Here is a 20,342-nt window from a genome sequence, read left to right as displayed (position 1 = left end):
TCTACCTGAGCTTCAGTTTCCTTATCTATATAACAGGGATCATAACATCATAGGATAGAATATTAAATTATTGAGTATTAAATAAACTTTATAAACTGTTTATGTGATGTGCTTGATACATAGGAAATACTCCACAATGTACATACATACAATTTTTTATATTCACTGTGTTATGCATCACATTAGTTTTTTTCACCTTCTATCCTGTTTCTTTATATAAAGCAGAGATAAATATGTTGACTATAACTAGATAAAAACACAACTTAAAAACCCCAAACAAATGCAAATACCATAATTTAAGACCTAAGCCTTTTTTTCACTAGGTACTCTGAAACCTGACTTCTCTTCTTGTATAGTTAGATGCAATGCTATTCTCTTTATGAAGCAGAGCTTCTTAAAATAAAAGCAGGTATATAAAAAAGAAAAATCCCCTTAATAAGTTCAGTCATTTTAATAATTTAATTGAATTGAACTTAATTTAATTTTTCAACTGGAGATGCCTCATATCCCAGATAAAGTGCTAGCGTCACATGAAGATCTGGTGCCATGTTGTCATAGCCACACTGAGTGCCAGGATGCCCTGCAACCATTTATATATATTGACACTTTTCTACCTGCTTCCAAAAGCCCTTATTCTGCATCCAGCTCCCTGAATCTGAATTCCTTTGAACTTGTCAGTTTATTCATTGTTCCTTAGAATTTCCAGCTTTTCTGATACTCCTGCCTGGACTTCCTGCCATTCATTCTTTTTTCTTAGAACTTCCATGGAACAAAGGAAACAGTCTCAGCTGCCACAGAATCAGGTTTCAATCAGGATGGACAACTGGTCATTGTCATCTAAAAATATAATGACAGTGGTTAAGAGCTTAAGGCTTTGAATCAGACAGCCTTGGATTTGAGTTAGAACTTCCCACTTATTAGCGGTGACCTTGGATTATCTGTCATGATGAAGTGAAATAAAGCATTGTGAGATGTTTAGACAATTGTTAAGAAGAATTATTATTCTTACTTATTATTCAGTTCAACTCAAACATATTGATGTCCCACTAGATAGTGGACCACACCAAAGCACAAGACAAAAATGGGTCCTGACCTCAGAAGCCTATGGATCAATGACCCTATCATAATGATCATGATCACCATTGTCATGGTAATTATTGCCTTGTCTTTGTTATCATTGTCATCACTTCCTCCAAAGATCCAATGGCCACCAAAAGTATATGTAGGGAAATCTGTGTGTCCCTTTAGTGAGTCTACATTCTCTCCAAACTTTCCTCTGTTGCTTTAGTTATTGACGTTATTCCTTTGATTTCTTTTTCTATTAAATTTTTTAATGTTTTATTTACATTTGAAAAAGAGAGAGAGAGAGAAAAATAGAGTGCAAGTGGCGGGGGGTGGGGCAGAGAGAGAGGGAGACACAGAATCCAAAGCAGGCTCCAGGCTCTGAGCTGTCAGCAGAGTAGGATGCAGGGCTTGAACCATGAACCATGAGATCATGACCCAAGCGAAAGTCAGTCGCTTAACCACTCATGTGGCTAGACTTTTTTCTGTTTTTCATAAATATATAATATATGCTTAATTATCTCCATGAATTCTTTTCTAGCCCTTACTATTTTGAGACTTAGTGATCACCATCTCCATTAGATGTTTAAATTCTGGGTTAAATAGTACTTCTTACATTTTTACTTTTACTCTAAAGAGCTTATTTGTCTTTTTTCCCTTCAAAATCTTTTTATAACTTTTGAAAATCAGCACACAATTTGCCTGTTTCTAGTTTACCAATGCCTATATCTTTATATTCCCCAAATATGGCTGATAGCATCTCAGCACTCTTATTTACAAGCTTTTTCAATACTCTGGGATGCAATTTTTACTAAGCAAGAGACTTGAATCCACAGAGTTGCTGAGTACTCAATTTTTCTCCACTTCAGGTTCAATCCTCTCTTACTAATGTTCTTGTCATATCAGTCCATGGAAAGATAAGAATCTGGGAATTTCTATATTTTCCATGTCATCTGATAACATTTTGTCAATTATCTTAATAGTAAGTTCTGTCTTATTTATATCGTTTTGAATATATTAAAAATCATTTTTATTATTCTATTTATTTTTCAAAGTCATCAACTTGCTCTACTTAGTAATAATTGAAGGACTTCCCATCTTTTCTATGTATTCCTTTTCAGTGAGAGCTCTTAGAGAACTCTCACCATCCAGATTCACTCAGCTACATAGTTAACTTTTCCTAGTATTATTTAACAAGCTTGTCTTTGTATGATCAAGATTTTGTTCTGGGGAGCATCCAGTTTCTTTCTGAGCAATATTTTTTCTAAGAGCTTTTGGCCATTGGCTTATATTTATCCTTTAGCAGAAACTTTTCAAAGAGCAGAACAGAGGACACATTTGACTAAATCAAGCATTTTTTCCATGGATGCTATAAACATTAAGATAACATTATCACATTCAAAGAGAATTTTCTTGCTTCCATTTTACTGTCAATTGGTTCTTCTTGGGTACTCAGAATTAAGTACAGATAACACTCTCCCTATTGCCCCATCTTCCTCCTTCCTCCTCTTCATCAGGAAGGTAAGTGGAGATTATATTAGGTGCTATCAGTGTAGAAATCATAGTAGCTGTCCAAATAATTAAAGTGTGCCAGAGTCAAGATATTTTGTCTCATAAGTTGTTTTAGGAGGCTAACCATCTAATCAGGAGGATTGCAGGATACTGCCATCATTGGGTCCTTATTCTCTTTCTCTCACTTTCACTCTTGGTCTTGCTCTCACCATTTGCTCCCAATAAAATGTTGTCCATTGTTCTCCCACAGTAGGACTATGTTTTTCTCTTATAGTTATTTATTTGTGACATACACTCTCACTTCTCTATTACACTATTTTTTGGGAATAAGACTTCCATTGTCATTCATTAGTCATAAGCTATTCTGGTCAGTCTTAGACTTACGTATTAAATTGTATTTACACCCCATGTTCAAATTTTAATTTACATTGTTTATTTAATTTCGATGAATTACACTATAGTGTAGTCAGAACATTTGTGACCAATGTGCTTTATTTCTTCTTTCCACAGACTTCTCTGATAGTTAAAATTTTTTTTTTCTAGTATGTTCCTAACCTCAGTGTTTGCCATACAGAATTACTTCAATACATGTTTGAATAAATGTATTAATTTTTATGCTTCAACCTGTGACACATTTCTCATTGGTTTTATTTCAAGGAAGGGGTGCACTTTTTATCTCTTAAGTTCTCTTTGATGCTTAAGGGAGCCTCTTCTCATGATATTCCTTTTGTCATTATGAATGCCTTGGTATCCATTATTATGATCTACACCAGTATTTTCCAGGAAATCCCATTTTGGTATCCACAACCATGGTCCAGAAAACAAAACAAAACAAAACAAAACAAAACAAAACACAACAAACAAAAAACAAAAATAAAAAACCACTGGTCTCTCTAGCTCCATATACATAATTAATTCTTTATTTCTTCCTTTTTATTTAGTTTTTTTCCCCCAGAGACCCTACTCTCAAATGGTAGAGATAAAAATTGTACATTTGTGCTCCAAAGCCTATTTTCTATATAACATTAAATTTACTAAACATATAGCCTAATTTCTTCTAGCTTATTCAATTTTTACCCACAAATAAGCATAAATAAATAATTGTTAATGAAGTTTGTATTTCTTGGCAGGTTCTCAATTATGTTTCACCTTTATATTCTGGAAAGATAGCTTATCTCCTAACAGACATGTCAGAGCTAGTGCAGGGTCACTTCCTTACTCCTCGGCTAAAGGCACTAACCCTAATGAACTAGATATGTACTCCTGGGACTAATAACTATTTTCTAAACACTTGTCAGAGCTGTGAGTTTTTAGGTTGCACAATATTCTAGCCCCCCTCCTTCTTATTATAGTACCATGTTAATGTACAGCTGAATGCATGAATTAATGTACACAAGAAAATTAAAGAAATGTGTGGATCAAACCATGCAACAAAATAGAATTTTCTGCTCTATGAAGTCATTATAGGGAAACAAGTTCTAAAGTTGCCCAAATAAGGAAAGGATGGTAAGGAGTGACTGATGCTCATGGTTCAAGGATTATGCTGATTTTCTTGAGGTCTGGAAGAAATTTTCCCATAGTAATCTTCCCCCCCCCCTTCTTTCTTTTTCAGTCGTTCTTACTTTGGAGAGTATATCTCCCTTTAAAGATTCCCACAGTAAACCTGTCAGAGATAGTCTTGAAGGATCATTGGTTTGTTCCAGATCATAGTTTCTGTCTTTTGGTGACAATACATTTGTGAAAGGTTTATGACTTTCTTGACAGACACAGTACTGGCTGAATCCAAATTTAAATATAGGGAGTAGAATGATGGAAACAAGTAGTAATGCCCTTTTCCTGCATGCAACATTTACTCTTTTCGGCACATGAGCTCAAGATGACTCCTAAGCCCACAGAACTTATTTTTAATTCATTTTTAAATAAAAATGTTATCATGTGAGTAAAGCAGTGAGCCAAATTAAACTTTATGAAACCATACATTTGAGGAATATATTCGATTTGGAAAATTACCCACATAGAGTTGAAATAATCTCACTGTATTTTCAAAGGCATGTTTGCATTTTTAATGACTTAAGAGACTATGACTGTTTTGCGGGCACAGAGATAGAATGACCAATGTTAAGGCATTCGTGCTGTCATTTTAGCTTTTGAAATTTATATTCTGCTGCTACCAGAAAGCTAATCAGCATTGTCTATTTAATAGGAAAAGGACAGTACTAGCAACAAGGCTGACAGACCAGGAGTGTGATAAATATAGAAGTTGGAGAGAAGCATCACGAACCTATGTTCCCCCACTCCCACAGTTTTTTTGGCTACAAATTGCCTTTTCCTGACACTTTCCTTAAAAACTGTAATGTATCTAAAGAAGCCCCATTGTGAAAGAAAATGAAAACAATGTTGGCAAGAATTTGCTGGTTTCTTATGTTTGCCAGATATGAAATTCATGAAGACCATCCACAATGTTTACTAATCATTCAAATAAATATGAGAATGGTCTTTTGTTGTTTGTCCTTGTACATTTAAGTGCAAATATGTCATACTCCAAAATGATGAAATTTTAGATCTATGATTTATAAGGGGGAAATTTACATGAAATTCAAAATATGATATATTTATCCATACAGAAAATAAATGTTCAATATTCAGAAAGGATTCTAAAGTAGTTCAGAATGTTTCGTGCATCTGATTTTGATATTTTATGCCATTTTCATCATGTATGTTTGGTATATAGGCAAATATATATATGTATAGCAGTATTTACATTTTTTTATAACTGTCAGTTAAATGTAACCCAATTTTAAAGTATCTCTGTTACTGTCCTATGTGGGCTCACTCTAGTTCCAGAGGTTAGCACAAATCCCTAGCCCAATCTAGGATAAAAGTACATAGATAATCCATTCCTAAACTATCCTAAAAATTTGCGATGTCTTTATTAAGATATATTCTATTGAGTTATGAAATAATCCTCATAAATATAAAAAGCAAATGATTGGTTCTCATGACAGAACTGATGATAGCCAAACCAATTTCAAAGTTTCTAGATTCTAGTTTCTTAATGTGAAAAATACAAAAAAAAATTGTGGTAATGGCACAAAGAATAGCAATATATATAAATGTATGTTACTGCCGACTAGGAACAGACAATTTTTAGTTATATTTGTTATTATTTTTCCCCTGAGAGATTATTATTAAATCAATTCTGTATGTAATAAATCCCAGTTAACCTATTATATCTCTTTACTTCTCTGCTTCTTTTAGTTGCTTTCAGTTTATTTTTTTTATTATACTATGTCATGTTGTTTAAATTTTATAAAGATATGTCATATTTTTAGTAGCCAAGAGCAAACAGTAAATAAATATGCACATAACTAATCTGTGTATTATTTGACAATATGTATAAAATTCATATGGACAGATGTTTGAGTTGAGAAGTTCAAAGAAAATCATGGTCAATGAATTGTCCCTAAGAAAGTGTGCATAAGGGGTGCCTGGGTGGCTCAGTTGGTTAAGTGTCTGACTTCCACTCAGGTCATGACTTCGGATCAGGGTTGTGAGTTCGAGCCCCGCATCGGGCTCTGTGCTGACAGCTCAGAGCCTGGTGCCTGTTTCAGATTCTGTGTCTCCCTCTCTCTCTGACCCTCCCCTGTTCATGCTATGTCGCTCTCTGTCTCAAAAATAAAATAAAACATTAAAAAAAATTTTAAAAAAAGAGTGCATAAGATCACATGGTTTAATGTCTTTTCTTACAGTTTTAATATTGCAACAGAACTCATCAAACAATGAAAAAAGATAAAACTTAAAAAAGAAATGAAACTCCAGACTTGTGGCCCATTTTTCATACACATGTGGCCCAGTTTGCTGATGTTTATATCCTTAGTTTTGTCAATCATGGGTTTTTTTTGTATGCTAATTCTAGATGATAATACTCCATGAATAAATACAATTACAATAAACTTAGATTTGAAGGCTTTACAGGACTTTGTCTCCGCAGTTTCAAAATTCTAAAGTATTATTTTAAAATGTTCTCATTTTAGTATCTACATATCAGGAAAGAGATTATTTGTACAGGAAGAGTCTGATTGAGTATACTCCTTTTTCTCAGAATCCAAGGAGATCACCTTAATATTCTGTTGTCCAAGGTTGGAAAATGAGCTTCTGTGTTAAGGCACCCAGTTATTTTAGGTGTATTTCTCTGTCTTAGTTTAGTTTCTGTCAGATGTTTTATGTTTCACTTGTTCTAAATGCCTGTAAGCCAGCCTTTAGGTGCATCACTGAACTGACTACTTATAATTGTTTTGGGGAGCACACTTCCACATCTTTGGTCAGTGGTGGCTTCTCTCAGTTATTTTAATTATTAGTTCATCTTTGAAGAAGCCTGGTGAAAATAAAATTATGCTATTCATTGCAAACTGAGGCCCATGTCAGTTATCTGACATTCACAAGGGGCTGACTGTGTTTGGGACATAATGTCCTCCACCTTGTGACTATAATTTAATTTCTCAGTTGTGATGAACTTCTTGCTTTTGGCAGAGAGTTACTTATGAAACTCAACACCTTGGGTTTTTATTAATGAGATTCCAAGTGAAAAAAAGTTATACTAATCAAGTCAGAGGGAAGCATATTTTTTAAATGTTCCTTCCCACATCTTGGTGAGATCCTATTAAAGTATTTAATGCATGGATTATTTTCCCTTGTGACATCCATGATTTTGCCTGATTTTTCATCTAATTCCCATAATGTTCATCTGTAGAACAATGATTAGAGTCACTCACTTAAAGAGTGAAAATAGGTTATTCTGAATATTAGTAATGAGGTGTGTTGAAAGTCATCAAAATGTGAAATTAAAAATATATCAATAAATCATCTTTATAAACACGTATTTCTTTTAGTATTTGCTATGAACAAAGAATTCTGCTAGATTCTAAATCTTACTTAACTAGTACAGTGCAAGAAAAAGAAAAGAAAACTTAATTTACTTCTCTATATAAGATATAATACCAATAAAACTGTACTTCTATGACATTGTTCATCTTTATTATTTTTTTGCAGCACTTTTGGTTCTAAGAATACGATTTTGCATATTAAGTTGAGATCTCTTTCCAGCAATGTGAAGTTCAAGATAAAAATACTATGCTTTGGTCTGAGAGCTGTTTTAATTTTTTTAAATATTATCTTTTCATCACTTATGTAAAACTTTATACATCACTGGAATTGACCCATTATTAACCAGAGATTCCACATGCCATAACAAGTCCTCATAGATAGAGACCATGAAATACTGGTGAAAGGACACAGAAGGAATGTTCTCAGACTCAGTATGTGGAAAGCTGCTCCTTAGAGAAAAAAAAATTCCACAACTTATAAATTATGGAAAATATCTGCAAAGTAAATACTTACATATTTACTCAACTTCAAAAATCAGTAAATGTTTCTTTTCCCCTGTCTGCAAGAGTGGGTACAGGTTACAAATGTTAATTTTGAAATGTTAAAAAAAAATCACACTCACAAATAACAGAGAGGATGATGAGATCAGGAAATAGTGCAGAGTATTCCAGCTTTGGAAGACAATATTCATATCCAACATTTTTCAGAGCTTAAAATATTTCAGGCACTGTTCTAAATATTTGCCTAGGGTTACTAACTCATAATCCTCCCCCGAACCTTATCAAGCAGATATAGTCATTAGGGTACAGCAGATTTTTTCCAAATATAATTGCAATTACCTTTCTAATTCCACAGTGCTCTTCTACAATGTGATCTTGCCACTGCCTCCATCAGGTTGTTAATTCTTCACTTCATGAATCTGGGATTACAAAGTCTAGGTCATAAAAGTCTTGGATCTTCTCCTTGGGTCTCTAGGAAGGCACTCTCCAAGGATCTTCTCCTCCTCCCAACTAAGCTACCATGCTGTAAGTAATCCAAGGTACATGGAGAGGCTGTGAATAGGCACTCTGGCTTATCTCCCAGCTGAGACCCCGGTGGCTGATAGCATCAACTGCTATGTGTGTGGAAGGGCCATCTTGGATGTCCAGTCCAGACGACACCAGCCCCCAGCCCAACCATCACCCAGCTGAGCTCCGCTAGTCAGAACCACCTAATTGAGACCAGCTACCCTACAGAACCCTGAGAGATAATTAGTAAATTGCTGCTTTAAGCCAGTGAGCTTTGGAATAGATCTACAACTACAGTTAACTAGATTGCTTTCCCATTTTACAGATAGAGATGCTGAAGCTCCAAAAGGTTAAAAAAATTGCCCAAGGTCATACAGTTAATAAGTGGAGTTATGAGGGCTGCAACATAGGTAACTTAACTCTCAACCTTTATCCCACTGGAAAGCATTCTGTGTTGTTACTGGTGGTGACAGAACTGTGGCCTGCATGGATGACCCTGATGACCTTCTGTGGTAATTCTCTTGTTCCTAAATAAATTCCCTTTCTTTTTCCTATCGACAATGACTTATCTTTCTTTTCTTTCTTTCTTTCTTTCTTTCTTTCTTTCTTTCTTTCTTTCTTTGCTGAAACACTGGAGTTGGACAAGGAAATTAAAATGGCAAATCTAATACAGCTTGGAAAAATACAGTACATAAATTACGGTCACATTAATATGATTAGAGCATAGGAATGACAGTCAAAAGTAATGAGAAAAGGACCTCTTTTCCAGAGAGCAAAGCAATTATCCTGCACGATTATAAGTTGGCTGTAAATCTAAGATACACTGCCTGTCCACTTCTTACTCAGATCTGGTGTTGCTATGTCATTGTTATGTTACCTAATGATAGCAATTATTTAAAAATTAAGCACAGGGTACTTCGTGACATGGTATTTATTATATCCAAGTAGAGATGATTTCAACTTTCCTTCAGGGTAGCACCACCTTTCATGACTCCTTCCCGTGCCTTTCATATTTTCCTTGGAGCTGTACTTTTTTTCATGCTAACACTTTTAGTAGAAATTTCCAACATAAAAAATTAAAAAGGTCAATTTTATGATGAAGCGCAGTAGCTTAGATATTCTAAATGGCACCCTAGACTCAAGAAGCTAATTGCTTTTTCATAGCACAACTCTCTGAAGTGCCCACTCTGCAAATGGGCCTAGACAAAAAGCAGGATGTGTCTCTGTCTTCTGTTTCAAGGTCCACTGGGACTTCCCGAGACGAGTGAAGCCGTAAAGAAATAGAAATCACCTGGAGCCTGTGAAAATTATAATCAAGTAAAACTACAATTATGACAGTCTTAATCCATCTGTCTCTGTGTATTTGCTCCATGTTTCATCACCTGCTTGGTCACAGCTGTACTCTTAATCAAGTCAGAAATGACACAACCCCACCAAACTCAGGCTGGTGACTATAAGACATACACACATCATTTCTAGCTCATTTACATAGACCAGCTGCAGAGATGGGTTACAAGTCCATGTGCTGCCAAGTGTGTGAGATACAGGAATTTTAAGGGCAGGAGGATGGAAATAAGACCTGGGTTCTTCCTAGAAGTATTTCGAGAAATATTTTACTGATTTCTGCTAGTGCATCATAGCAGTAGAACTATCTGTATGCCTTATAGGAACAACAAATTTAGCAACTGAAGGTAGAAACAATATAGGTAGGAAAAGTGAGCTTTAGGTGCTATAAATAACAAATGCTTGTTAACCTACATTTATTTTGCAGGCCTGAAATTCTGCATTAGGTTTTGCTGGAGTTCATAAAAGCATTGCTGAGGCAGAGTATTAAAGTGTCATAGTGTTTCTTACCTAGGAGAGCTCTAGTGTAACAAAGACACATACGTGTACTTACAGCTTCAACATAAAAAAATAAATATTTCCTATGATGGAACAAATGAAGCGCCGAAACTCAGGATCTAAGTTAGGTATTAGGTGGTTAATGAGCCATGAGGTTAAAAACTTGTTGAGCAACCAAGGATTGAGTCAGAAACACTATCATCTAGTTAATTTAATTATACTTCACAAAACATTTCCTTATTCTTATTTTGACTTCTACACCTCATTTCTGCCACTATTTTTTGTCTTTTTTTTTTTTTTTTTTTTGCCTCTGACCAGGTTACCTTTGCATTCTGAACAGTTAGTTGATTTGTTTTGGCCACTTTAAGGCCCAGGGATTCTGCAGAAACTCAGGTTATGTGTTCTTACCGTGAGACCTTCAGCGGTTATTGTGCACTTTAATGTTAAAAAGTTTTTCCAGACTTAAGAAAACCCTGGGAGAAAACTGATTAACATTATGATTTCTAGTTAATGGAGGTGACAGAGGCAATGTGAAAATAACTCTCTGAAGGTCGTGCAGTGAGTGAGTCAATAGGAAAGATGCCATTTTTTTTTAGCCTTCTTTGTTTACGGAAGTACTTAGTAAGTCCCGAATGAGCTTTGGAACCCACATTCATAAAAGTGGCAAACAAATAACAATGTCCTAAATAAGTTCTGGTTGTGCCAGCTGTTGAACAAATTCCCTAAACTGTTTTATTTCAATCTTCTTGACCTATATAATCACCGCTAGTTATTTTCCTGGAAACTTTTATGTTTTGTGTATATATATATATATATATATATATATATTCCTTGACACAATGTCCTTTGCTTTGATTCTCAAGATGGGACCTAAACGTGTGTTGAGTTTCAGCAATTTAGGTTGTTGGGCGGTAGAAAGAGACAGTGTTTGTTTCGCTACTGGGGATATATTTGGCTTCCCATGATGACATAAGAAAGGCTTGCTCTATAACACTATCAAGAAGGAGACGAGAATCCCAATTATCTTTCCCCAAATACAGCAAATCTAGGCTATATTTTCAATCCCACAGGCCTCAGTTCACAAGAGGTAGCTCGTGGCCAGATGCAGGACATGGATAAACTGAAGTGAGATTAGTTTGTATTTAGCCACCACTCCTAGACTAACCTATGTATTCTTTGAACCCTCCCACTTAAGCAGAATTGGCTTTCCATTTTCTTTTTCTTTTAATGTGATTTTAAAATAAAGTATTTTTTTTAAATTTTTTTTAACGTTTTATTTATTTTTGAGACAGAGAGAGACAGAGCATGAACGGGGGAGGGGCAGAGAGAGAGGGAGACACAGAATCGGAAGCAGGCTCCAGGCTCTGAGCCATCAGCCCAGAGCCTGACGCGGGGCTCGAACTCACGGACCGTGAGATCGTGACCTGAGCTGAAGTTGGCCGCTTAACCGACTGAGCCACCCAGGCGCCCCTAAAATAAAGTATTTTTAATGCATCATAGTCTTCTGAAACTAAAAGCGCTCTCAAGTCACAAGACAGTTTGCCCAGAATCCTGCAGGACTCTCGCTTTAGGATACACACAGTTTAGGATTTGGTTATTTAGTCCACTGTTATCAAGATGGGACTATCATACTTGGTGAATGTACAGAACAATATTTAGACCTCTTAAAGCTCTCAAAAATCAAATCAATGAGTGGGATTGCCTGGAAAATGCTTTCCAAGTGAGTGATGGAATGTTCACATTTATCTGAGATTCATTCCACCGTCCAGGTAAGACTTGATTTGCCTTGGGAAATCTCTCAGTGAGTTTAGGAAGCTGAGATTCTGGGCTGGTCCATTTTCCTGACATATATGTACGTATCTAAATCTTCTGTAGAATAAATTATTTTGAGAAGCCGGGGCAGAGAGGACAGTTTATTAATTTCAGATGGACCAAAAAAGTATTGTCCTTATTGACAATCTGTTTTTCCTGGGAAGGCTACCGTAGCAGTAGCTGAGTCAAAGTCAAATGACGATGTTAAGGGAAAGAGAGAACAGTCTTTTCAAGCACCACTGAAAAAAACACTGTGCCAGAAAGAGGGAGGTAGAGGAGGTTGAAAGGTTTATATTGCATAATACAAAAGTAATGCTACTGTAAAACAAGCAAACAAAAACACCCAACCTTACAAACAAAAAAAAAAAAAAAAGAAAAAAGAAAACAAAACTTTTATTCACCTATTCCTACTCACCTATTCATACATTTCAGGTAAAACAAAATGCAAATATTTTTATTAAATCTACCGGCACACTTAGCTGACTGTGCAAATATAGTCTTCACCTCTGTCAATAAATATTCATGTTAATTTTCTGGATAAAAAATCAATTTCATGCTAGCAGGAATACTGTGGAAAGTGGCTAGATTAAACTATGGCTCCCGGCTACACGTTTCCAGCACCAAAAATAACCATATGGCATTGAATGTGTGCAGGTCACTCTGGAGATTTACTGTAATTATGTCATGATGTGCTTATTGTCATGGATTCAGCAGCCTTTCTTGCCTCTCTACCTGTTTTGTTCAAGAGCAGCTGCTGGATTCAAGCTGTTGTCTGTTTGCAGCACAGAGGCTGAATGAAGAAATGCTTTCTAGAGAAGTCATGTTCCAAAGTAGGGACAGCAACAATAAACGGATTCAATGGGGGAACATAAAGTTCACTGGGCAAAAGTCTAGTAATCAGACTGTGCTAATTTAATGCTGCCAGTTCCAATTGGTAAATAACATGGCCTATGCAATTTATTCAGAGTTGAAAGGAATGGGGGATGCATTTAATGGACAGAGGAATAGAATACTGCTTTGCAGAGTGCCTGATTGTGATGGTTTCATTAAAACGATTGCATGAGTGAGTCTCAACTACTATTCCTATTCGCCATATGTGCCAGGACAGCAGATTCGTGGATGCGAGTGTGCAGAACACTCCATTATTTTTTGCTAAAGATAATGCTCAGTAAAAATATATAGACACATATACTTGTTTTAACTACATGCCATATATTACGTGTTCATATATGCAAACATAGTGCTTTTAAGCAAATGCCTAAAACATTTGACGGAATGGTGTTTATGAGATGAACATTTTTACGGTAATTGGTTTGGGTTACTGATTTTATGGCAATGGTATTTCGTTTTCCCTTTCTAAAAATGCCTTAAAATTGTTTTTAAAATGTGCTTTTATTCTTTTTACAGTTTACAAGCAAGTAGATAGAACTAAAACACATACAACTTGAGGGACTTTATTTTTCACACCAGGTCTCCTTGGATTCTTAGGGTGTGGGTCCTTAGATAGGAAGTGTGTAATTAACAGAGGTTCTAAGGAATGGCAGATTCATGCGCCCACATCCAGCATCTGTGGACCTTTTTGGTCTCCCCTGGCATGCCTCCCTCAGTGCACCCCATAGGCTCCAGTCACACAAATGTCTGGCCTTGCCCTATTTCCTTCCCCTGCTATTCCTGGGTAACTTCCTCGCATCCTTCAAAACTGAGTCAGGGTACCTCACCTCTGCCCCTGCTTTCCTAATCTCCCCAGGCTGTATTAAGTGTTCCTCATCTGAGTTCCTCTATTACCTGGACTTTTTTTCTGTCATCCTCCTTGTCACATCACCTTAAATTATTTATCTTCAACCTGAAATATACCTGTGAGGGCAGGAAATTTGTATGCAAAATGACTCTGTCCTGACTTAGGAGATTTGCAAATAAATACTTTTCTAATAGCATGATTTGAGAGAGATGTACAGTGTATATCAGGGTAAAGTACAGGCTAGCTCATGATTCACTAACATCAGCATTGTGATGTGGTCTGCTTATTGTAAAGTGTTCAAATTATACTAATTGTTCCAATGAATAGGCTGTGTATTTAAAATCATAAAGAAATTATGGTTTCCATATGAAATGCATGGTTTCTCTTGTGTTAACACTGTAGCCAGCACCAAACACGTCACTGACATTTTCATAGTGATTACAATGTATTAATAGTGGGGTTCCAAAAGCCTCCATCATAATCATAAAAAACATATTAGTGTCTATAAGAAAAACAACCACATTAGTTTTTAAAAATTACTTGATTTCAGGCCCACTTACCTCACTTAGCTTTATGTTTATTTTTAGACTATGATGTGGGGTAGAGGCAAATAGTACCTTCATGAGAATATGAATATTTCAACTCGATGACTGTTATGTCACCTACAAATCTTGAAATCATTTGCATAAACTGAGAAAAATAGCAAAGATACTTGCTTATTCCTTCTACCCTGCATTTATGTCTCATGAAATATGAAAAAGTAAAGCCAGAATGGAATATGACATCTGTGATGCATTAGTGAATTAGAACTTTCTAGTTACAATAGGAGTAAAATTGGTATTTCAAGGAAAGTCAAAATGTATCAGTAATAGGAGTAGTACATTTTATAACAGAGGTAGTTTTAGGTCTCTTCAGTGAAAGATAGCTAAATACACAGTTTTATCCAAATGTAACATTCCAGATTTTTATCCTATACCTTTAAGTATCAAAATATAATGAACTGAATTTTGATCATCTGATGATTATAGGGCAATTATAGTGTACCAGATATAGGGAAGAAGTCAGAAAGCAGTAATCTGATTATTTCAAAATATATATTCAAAAGAGTAGCTAGGGGCGCCTGAGTGGCTCAGTCAGTTGAGCGTCCAACTTCAGCTCAGGTCATGATCTCATAGTTCATGGGTTTGAGCCCCACGTCAGGCTATGTGCTGACAGCTCAGAGCCTGGATCCTGCTTTGGATTCTGTGTCTCCCTCACTCTTTGCCCCTCCCTTGCTTGCACTCTGTCTCTCTCTCTCTCTCTCTCAAAAATAAATAAAACATTTAAAAAAGAGAGAGAGAAGCTAGAATGTACATTTGAATTTGTTACCATGTGCTTTTCCCATTGTGTGTTACCTGACTGTGTTGTTCTATGTTGTAAGAGGAAGTGGCAGGAGGGAGGTGTCACCTGTTACCAATGGGAAGAATATCTTAGAGTTGAATAATCAAATAGGTTAATGTTTTCTAAGGATAATGCTGGGAGTATGACTTTTCTCCATTCTTGTTTGGTTATGGTGGCCTTCCTGAAAGGGTATAAATAAAAAGTAATCTTGGATAATGCAGAATAAAAAAGAGAAATGTAAAGTTGTAAAGTGACACCAGAGGCAGTAGCTATGCAACCTGAAAATTAGGTACAGAGGTGGAAACAACGTAAGAGGCTATGGACTTTAGTTTTCCCACTTGCCAGTGGAGGCACTCATCTGACAGGGGCCAGAAACATCACTGTGAAGAATTTGGATTTTATGAAAGAGTGCAGGGAGCAAATACAGGGTTTGGGGACTGGAAGACAATAAAGCTGGTTTTGGCAGCAGTCTTTTGTGCTGATTGGGAAGAAGACAGACTGAGAGCAGTGGGGAGAGATTGAAATTAAGTTGAAGGGGTCCAGGAATGTGGTGATGAAGGTGGAGGTCATTACCTGGGCAGTTTGGGTGGAGAGGTGATTTCTGGAGACCTTTTGGTAGAAGTGATCCAGGATTTTTGGACAATCTGAATGCAGCATTAAGAAAATACAGAGGTAAAGACAAGCCTAATTCCATGCTTGGAAAAAAAATAATGTTTCCTATTGTGCAATTTGAAAAGGGGGGAACTTGAAAGGAAATATAAAAAGTTAGAACTTAAAGGTGGTTCAATATTTGCAAATCAGTCAATGTGATACACCACATCAATAGGAGAAAGGTTAAAAACTATATGACAGTTTCAACAGATGCAGAAAAAAAAATGACAATGTACGACATCCATTCATGATAAAACCCTCAACAAAGTAGGTTTAGAGGGAACATAACTTGACATAATAAAGGCCATATATGAGAAACCCACAGCTAACATTGACCTTAATGGGGAACAACTGAGAGCTAAGGTCAGAAACAAGACAAAGATATCCACTCTCACCACTTTTATTTAACATAGTACTGGAAATCCTAGCTACAGCAATCAGAAAACAGAAAGAAGTAAAAAGTATCCAAATTGGTAAGGAAGAAGTAAAACTTTCACTATTTGAAGATGACATAATACTGTATATAGAAAACCTGAAAGAGTCCACCAAAAAACTATTAGAACTGGTAAGCAAACTTATGAAGTAATAGGATGCGAAATCAACATGCAAAAATCTGTTGCATTTCTATACATCAATAATGAAGCAGCAGAAAAAGAAATTAAGAAAACATTCCTATTTATAACTGCACCAAAATAATAAGATACCTAGGAATAAACCTAACCAAGAGGTGAAAGACTTATACCCTGAAAACTATAAACACTGATGAAAAAATTGAAGATGACACAAAGAAATGGTAAGACATTCCATACTCATGGATTGGAAGAACAAATATTGTTAAAATGTCTATATTACCCAAAGCAGTCTACACATTTAATGAAATCCCTATCAAGACACCCACAGCATTTTTCATAGAACTGGAACAAAGAATACTAAAATTTTTATGGAACCACAAAAGACCCCAGATAGCCAAAGCAATCCTGAAAAGGGAAAACAACGCTGGAGGCATCACAGTTCCAGACTTTAAGTTATATTACCAAGCTGTAGTAATCAAAACAGTATGGTACCAACACAAAAATAGACACATAGATCAACAGAACAGAAGAGAAAACCCAGAAATGAACCCACATATAATTGTGGTCAATAATTGACAATGATATTGGTCAATTCATCTTTAAAAAAGCAGGAGAGAATATTCAGTGGAAAAAGACAGCCTCTTCAACAAATGGGGTTGGGAAAATTGGACTGCAACATGCAAAAGAATGAAACGGGACCACTTTTTTACACCATACACAATAGTAAATTTAAAATGCATTAAAGGCCTAAATGTGAGACCTGAAATCATAAAAATCCTATAAGAGAACACAGGCAATAACTTCTTTGGCATTGGCCATAACAACTTCTTTCTAGATATGTCTCCTGGGGCAAGGGAAACAAAAGCAAAAGTAAATCATTGGGTCTACATCAAAATAAAAAGCTTTTGCCCAACACAAGAAACAATCAACAAAACTGAAATGCAATGGGAGAAAATACTTGCAAATGACATATCTGATAAAGGGTTGGTATCCAAAATATATAAAGAACTTATAAAACTCAACACCCCAAAAATGAATAATCCAACTAAAAAATAGGCAGAAAGACATTAATATATGTCTCTCCAAAGAAGACACATAGATGGCCTACAGACACATGAAAAGATGCTCATCATCACATATCATCAGGGAAATCATATCAAACCTACAATGAGATATCACCTCACATTTGTCAGAATGGCTAAAATCAACACACAAGAAACAAAAGGTTTTAGTGAGAATGTAGAGAAAGGAAAACCTTCTTGCACTGTTGGTGGGAATGCAAACTGATGTAACCACTGTGGAAAACAGTATAAAGTATCCTCAAAAAGTTAAAAATAGAACTACCTTATGATCCAGCAATCACACTACTGGGTATTTACTCAAAGAATACAGGAACACTAATTCAAAGGGATACATGCATCCCTATGTTTATAGTAGCATTATTTACAATAGCCAAATTATGGAAGCAACCTATGTCCACTGACTGATAAATGGATAAAGAAGATGTGATCTCTCTCTCTCTCTCTCTCTCTCTCTCTCTCTCTCTCTCTCATGCATCTAACTACACACACACACACACACACTAGAATATTATTCAGCTATAAAAAGAATTAAATCTTGTCATTTGCAACAACATTGATGGAGCTAGAGAATGTAATGCTAAGCAAAATAAGTCCGTCAGAGAAAGACAAGTACCATATGATTTTACTCACATGTGGAACTTAAGAAACAAAACAAATTAACAAAGAAAAAAGAGACAAACCAAGAAACAAACTCTTTACTATAGAGAACAAATTGATGGTTACCAGAGGGGACGTTGGTGGGCGGTGGGTGAAATAGGTGATGGGGTTTAAGGAGTGCGCTCGTGATGAGCACAGGGTGATGTATGGAAGTGTTGAACTTGTATGGAAGTTGAACTTGTATGAATGTATGGAAGTGTTGCCTTGTTCATAGTATATAATACTATATATTATACACCTGAAACCAATATAACACTGTATGTGAACCAACTGGAATTAAAATGAAAACTTCAAAAAAAGTTACAACTTAACCTTCTGCCTTTCTTGCATCCTTTTCTTTTTTCTTATTTCCTTCCTTCCTGTCATTTAAACACCTTCTCCAGGCATAGTGGGAAGTTAAGAGAGTAGAGTGGGAAGAATGGATAAGGGGTCTTAAATATTTGATTCTGAAATAACAAGTCAATGTGACAATATTAACACAGTGCTTGAGGGGAAAATATGACTGAAATGTGTAGAACAAAAGAATAGGAGAGAAAGGAAGCGCAGTCAGTATGTTCCAGAGAAAGTGGTTAGAACCAACCAGATGAGACACGCTTGGCACGGTGGCAAAAGGGATAAAGGCTCACCCTGAGATGCACCACAGAGGAAGAACAGGTAGGAAGAGCTCAACTGAAGAGAAAAGGGACAGGAAAAAAATTCTCTTAAGGTTAAAAAGACCTGAGGAAACAGAAGGAGGTGTGGCTCAAAGAGATGCATTCAATGTTAAAAACGGAGTAGAAGGGTATAAATGGAAACTCTGTTAAGGCACAACACTGAATGTGGTAAGAGAATAACACTTGGCTATATTGTTATTTTTGCTAACAGTTTGAAAACAGAAGAAAAGGAAGAAAAAAACATTAACCGAAAACCATTAATGTTAAATTGGAGACCTTAGGAATGTTTTGTATCAAGAGGATACTCACACTCAGAGTAGAGGAAAATTGACCTGTGATGAATAAAGTTGTTTAGTAAACTGTGTTCCAAAAGAATAATGGTCAACTGACTGCTAGAAGCAAGAAAAGAAGAAGAGTTAATGAGTGATAAAGGGGCAGGATTACTGAATGAATGGAATTTCTTTTTTTTTTTTTAATTTTTTTTTTCAACGTTTATTTTATTTTTGGGACAGAGAGAGACAGAGCATGAACGGGGGAGGGACAGAGAGAGAGGGAGACACAGAATCGGAAACAGGCTCCAGGCTCTGAGCCATCAGCCCAGAGCCTGACGCGGGGCTCGAACTCACGGACCGTGAGATCGTGACCTGGCTGAAGTCGGACGCTTAACCGACTAAGCCACCCAGGCGCCCCGAATGGAATTTCTATAAGATACTGTAGCAGATGGACTTTAGGGTCAACCCCCAAGACCCCGCCTCCTGATGTTCATGGCTTTGCATAGTTTTGAGTGTGGGCATGACCTGTGGCTTGCTTCTAACCAAGAGAATACAGCAAAGGTGATGGGGTGTATATGATTACATGTCTGTGGTTACCTACATAAGATTGTAAGTCCTGTCTCACAGGAGTCTCTTGCTTGTTAGTTTCAAGAGGCAAGCAGCCATGTTGTAGGCTGCCTATGTTAGGAGCTATCTTAGTCAATTTGAGCTGCTATAGACAAATATCATAGACTGAGGTGTTATACACAACAGATAATTTTTTCTCACAGTTCTGGAGATTCAAAGTCCTAGGTTAAGTTGGCAGCATGGTTGGGTTCTGGTGAAAGCCCTCTTCTGGGTTGCAGACTGCCAGTTTCTTGTTGTACTTTCATATTCTCACATGCCTGAGGGCATAGAGAGGGACAGCAAGGCCTCATATTTCTTCTTATAAGGGCACTAAATCCATTCACTAGGACTCCAACTGTGTGACTTAATTACTCCCCCAAAGCCCCACCTCCTAATACCATTACACTAGGTGTTAGGATTTCATCATATGAATTATGAGGAGATACAAACATTTGGTCTGTAACAAGAGGGCCACAAGACAATGAATTAATTGCAGGTAGTGTCTAGGAGCTGATACAGGCCTCTGACTGATCACAAGCAAGAAACAGAAGCCCTCAGTCCTGTAGCCACACAGAACTTAATTCTGCCAACAACCTCACTGAACTTGGAAGT

The 20,342-nt window shown here is 36.4% G+C and overlaps 1 protein-coding gene and 1 long non-coding RNA gene across 4 annotated transcripts in view; one reads left to right on the top strand and one right to left on the bottom strand.

Moving 5' to 3' along the window:
* NKAIN2 (sodium/potassium transporting ATPase interacting 2) overlaps positions 1-20,342 on the bottom strand; it is a 986,091-nt gene that overhangs the window by 116,084 nt on the left and 849,665 nt on the right. The window lies entirely within an intron of this gene.
* On the top strand, positions 4,072-9,789 carry LOC122238733. The gene is made up of 3 exons (XR_006217856.1): positions 4,072-4,131; positions 8,314-8,483; positions 9,706-9,789. It is a non-coding gene; the product is annotated as an uncharacterized LOC122238733 (long non-coding RNA).

This window comes from Panthera tigris, chromosome B2, assembly GCF_018350195.1.
Source record: "Panthera tigris isolate Pti1 chromosome B2, P.tigris_Pti1_mat1.1, whole genome shotgun sequence".
Lineage (NCBI taxonomy): Eukaryota > Metazoa > Chordata > Mammalia > Carnivora > Felidae > Panthera > Panthera tigris.
The sequence above is the reverse complement of the archived record's forward strand: the minus strand, read 5'-3'. Positions and strand labels throughout refer to the sequence as shown.